General features: G+C 44.1%; 1 long non-coding RNA gene across 2 annotated transcripts in view; it reads right to left on the bottom strand.

Annotated features, from left to right (window-relative positions):
- Positions 1 to 5,000, bottom strand: part of LOC135100461 (uncharacterized) — a 291,394-nt gene that overhangs the window by 22,278 nt on the left and 264,116 nt on the right. The gene's annotated exons all lie outside the window — the stretch shown is intronic.

The raw sequence follows: 5,000 nt of genomic DNA, 5'->3' as shown, positions 1-5,000 counted from the left end.
TATATATATATATATATATATATATATATATATATATATATATATATATATATATATATATATATATATATATATATATATATATACATATATAGCAAGTGATTTGTGCCACTTGCTGACAAATTCAATATTGACAGCGGAACGGTCCTTTGTTATGTCATTATACTGTTAACAAGCGTCTTGTTAGAGGCGGGCATTCTGGAAATCATGTTTGGGGAGATCTTTAGGAAAGACTAAAGACCCTTACCGAGTGCATTATTTCTCGTGAGGGTTGAGGAGGCTGAAACTGAACAAAGCAAGGCTCGAAGAAACATGACAAAGGCAAACTCAGAAGTAGGGATCATACATGCTGCTTGGCGGGCACAGGGTCTATACTACCCTGATCCGGCTCAAAAATGGTGTGTGTCTGGAAGGCGAGGCAGAACTGTGTCCTCTTAATGTGTCTTCTCTCGTTGGCGTTATCCAGAAGAATGAATGTTAATTGCAATGATAATGGAGCTGAAATATACACTAAAGTTCATGTCGCTTCGTTCAGTGCGTGGTTTTACCGAGACGCGTGAAGGTGAAGAGGTTCTGTGTTCAGGTGTTCTGAGCATGATGGATGATTAGCGCAAAACTGTTTCTTGAAAGATTTTGTTCCAATTCTTGAAACTCGCGCCGCCTGCCCGCATGCACGCACACATGCATGCACGCTAAGACACCCACCCATCTACCCAGCCATCCCATCCACACACACACACACACACACACACACACACACACACACTTATTATTATTATTATTATTATTATTATTATTATTATTATTAGTAGTAGTAGTAGTAGTAGTAGTAGTAGTAGTAGTAGTAGTAGTAGTAGTTAAAGATAGTATTTTATTAACCACAGTTTTACAATAAAATTAATCACAAAATATAAAATTCTCACAATATATTCACACAATAATCACAAAATATAAAAATTCACATATCACTTGAAATATGAATACTTGAGTTAAGATTACTAAAGTAGACAATATAATTCGAAGTAATTTTAAAGCTAAAATGAACACTCCAAAGTAAACTGTGTAAAAAGATAAAAAGCACACCTTCCTATAACATTAAAAGACCATGAAAATACAAGAAACAATTTTCCAAACAAAGCGAAAAATAAAACGCTCAAACACCACTTTCCAAAATATTAAAGAACACACACACACACACACACACACACACACACACACACACACACACACACACACACAGCATAATGCAACACATCACAACAACGTAACACACACACACACACACACACACACACACACACACAGCATAATGCAACACATCACAACAACGTAACACACACACACACACACACACACACACAGACACACACACACCCTCATATAATTTCTTTCAAATTTCAGTGTAAAACACTTCCATTTGTCATTGTAGTCATTTAATCGTTTATTATTATTATTATTATTACTATTATTATTATTATTATTATTATTATTATTATTATTATTATTATTATTATTATTACTACTATTATCATCATCATCATCATCATCATCATTAATATTACGTATGTGACGTTATCGATGCTTAGTTTGAGAACATAATATTAAGGTTTTCATGTGGTACTCTTCCTGAAATGATACGGATGTGGGAGAAGGATAGTAAACTCGAAGAGGTGTGTAGGGGAAGGCACTGAGTAATAACTAGCCTTGAAGGAATTATGAAATACCATGTACAAAATGCAATATCGCCGCCTGACGCTAAATCACAATCTTGCATATGAAGGAAGACCCACCACCACCACCACCACCACCACCACCACCACATACGTAGGCGTGACCATTATTTTTTTCACCTATTTTTTCATTAGCTTATATGAGTTCACAGCAGGGCACCGGGTGGGGAGGACGGGGATGAGAGAGGTATGTTACACAACTATAAGACGTCAGATACACTTCCTTCCAAAATCGACCGTGCTCATCAGGTAGGCTTTGTGAGGGAATGCAGAGTGCGGGAGATATTGGGGACGTCAGCAGAACTCGTGTCTGGCGCAAGCTCATCGATCCTGGTGAGAATAATTCGGGATGAAATGAGCGGCTGCCTTGAGGCCTCAACCTATAGGTGGACGAGGCGATGTGAGCCCAGCCGTCCGAGCTACCGGGATGATGAAGGTTTGGGTGGTGTGGCAAGAAAACAGTGACAAATAAAGTAGGAACGAGTTCTAGTAGAGACTAGAAGATGACAGAGGTAAGACTTTGTCACGGAAAGAATTATGGGAACTTCAGTAACGATCACGAAAGCATTTAGATCGAAGTCATGAGATAAAAAATGTGTGTGTGTGTGTGTGTGTGTGTGTGTGTGTGATTGTGGTTCATTTATAGTTTTAATTGATCTCTTAGTATGTTCAGTGTTCGTTCAATTAATCAATCTGTGTGTAACCATCATGCTTTTCTTAAGAAACAACGATCAAATTTCACTACTGTATTCCTTCCATGCACCCCCACCCACTCCCTCTCTCTCTCTCTCTCTCTCTCTCTCTCTCTCTCTCTCTCTCTCTCTCTCTCTCTCTCTCTCTCTCTCTCTCTCTCTCTCTTACTTACATGCCTGGATGCACACACACTCACACACACACACACACACACACACACACACACACACACACACACACACACACACACACACACACACACACACACACACACACAGAAGGATGGTGGTCAGAAAGATAAACATCTCCTACCACTTCCAGGTCAAGACACTAAAATCCCATCCGAGATCTTTACGGCCTCATCAGATGCGTCGTGTGTGTGTGTGTGTGTGTGTGTGTGTGTGTGTGTGTGTGTGTGTGTGTGTGTGTGTGTGTGTGTGTGTGTGTGTGTGTGTGTGTGTGTGTGTGTGTGTGTGTGTGTGTGTGTGTGTGTGTGTTGCAGGTCCCAAGCCCCGCCACTGGTCCCTGCGGCTCCTGACCCTCAGCCGCGCCCTCCTGACGGGGACGCAGGCAGGCAGGAGGCACCGGACGCAACAAGTTAGCCGAGTCATTAATCAAGATGCAGATTAGCTCAGAATCTGGCGAGCGCTTAGCACCTCCCAGCCTTGTCCCTCCTCCCACCTTCTCCTCCTCCCGCCCCTTCCTGCTCTTCCTCCTCCCGGCCAGGTGCGTGGGACGATGAGGCGCCTTCCTGGGTTGCATGATTTGGTCATCTTTGTGAGAACTGTTTCCAGGTCTACAGGTGTGAGTGTGTGTGTGTGTGTGTGTGTGTGTGTGTGTGTAAGACCCTGTAGACCAGCAGGAATTGTAGGCACTGCTTAAGGAGGTGATGGGCGGGGATGCAGCATCCTGCCTTGATTGTATCTCTCTCTCTCTCTCTCTCTCTCTCTCTCTCTCTCTCTCTCTCTCTCTCTCTCTCTCTCTCTCTCTCTCTCTCTCTCTCTCTCTGTATGTGTGTGTGAGTAAAGTAAATAAGGCTGATGTAATATCCCTGGAGCACATTACAGGGCGACGCTATAGTACTTAAGAGGGGAGTAGGAGCAGGAGGAGGCTGGGCAACCCTAACTGGCGGCGCGAGGAGTGAGGCAGAGTCAGGCCTCGGCAGGAGCAGCGCGAGGAGGACAGAGTTGGGACGGCAGTCGGTGGGTGGACGCCGCGCTGGGCACACGGGGCGCCGCGGGTTTGGAACTCTCTCGCTTATTCACGCTGACTCTGCATCTGACAATTACACATACATACACAGATATACACGTATACAGACGCACGCATACAAAAATATACAACTGACATCACATTCGGGAAGCGCTGTGCAACATAAGCGGCAAGTTTGTGCCATGAGCACTAGTAAAAGTGTCATGAACACGAGTCTTCGCGGTGTGTGGATGTGCCTCTGGCCCAAGTGATGACAAAAGACCCAGAACGCGCCCAAGGGCATGGCAAGAGGAGGCTGAGCTGCCGTAAATAAATTCAACCAAAGTTTTCTGGATTATAAAGTGGCTTTCCTCTCCTTGCAGAAAACATTTGTCTTACTGTATAGCGAAGGAGGAGCAGGATAACATTACTAACACAACAGCGTCATAAAAGACTAAGGACGCCTTCAGGTGAGGTCGTGGGGTGTGGTGGTGGTTGACACACGGCACCTCACCCCACCTGACGCCACACGCCGCCTTGGCTCTGTCCGCAACGCCTCTCTCATCAACAGGTAAGTCATCAACTGGAATTATACAACTCTTTCCATCAACGTTCCTGCACACCTGGTCCTCATGTGCACACTTATATCATTCACTAGCAGGCGAGGCCACCGCCAAAGAATCCTTCACCACTTCCTGGTCGCCGTGGCATCGCGTTGCAAGCAGCACTCGTTCCATCATCTCTTCACACACAGTTTCTTTGCGTCAAGACCTCAGAATCATGCACTAGATTTGCAAGGACTTTCCGAGCTCTCAGGTTCCCCTACCCCTTAAGTGAGGCAGCAAGGCCCGAGGGAGGCACCGATGAAGGGATAGACGCACGAATAACAGACGAACCACAAGCGCGGGACGGTCGTGCGGAACATCTGCTGCTACCTGGGATGTCTGTCTCATCTTGGCTGATATTGTCTGTTTCTCTCTGTTGAAGGAAATTTGCTTGGTGCTGTACCGTGAGTCTTCGGGGACAGGCTGCACAGAGGGGAGGGAGAGGAAGGGTGGAGGGGCGCACGTATAATAAGCCGTGGAAGGCAAGGGATGTGTGACAATAACAATAAGAGCAACGATGACTAGTATTATAGTATATTATTATCATTATTATCATCATTATCATTATTATTATTATCATTATTATTATTATTATCAGCAGCAGCAGTAGTAATAGTAGTAGCCGTATTAGTAGAAGTAGTAGTAGTAGTAGTAGTAGTAGTAGTAGTAGTAGTAATAATAGTAGTAGTAGCGGCAGTAGTAGTTGTAGTACTAGTAATAGTAGTAGTGGTAGTGGCAGTAAAAGAAGTAGTAGTAGTAGTAGTAGTAGTAGTAGTAGTAG

Source organism: Scylla paramamosain, chromosome 5, assembly GCF_035594125.1.
Source record: "Scylla paramamosain isolate STU-SP2022 chromosome 5, ASM3559412v1, whole genome shotgun sequence".
Lineage (NCBI taxonomy): Eukaryota > Metazoa > Arthropoda > Malacostraca > Decapoda > Portunidae > Scylla > Scylla paramamosain.
Note: the sequence above shows the minus strand (reverse complement) of the source record. Positions and strands in the feature narration are given on the sequence as shown.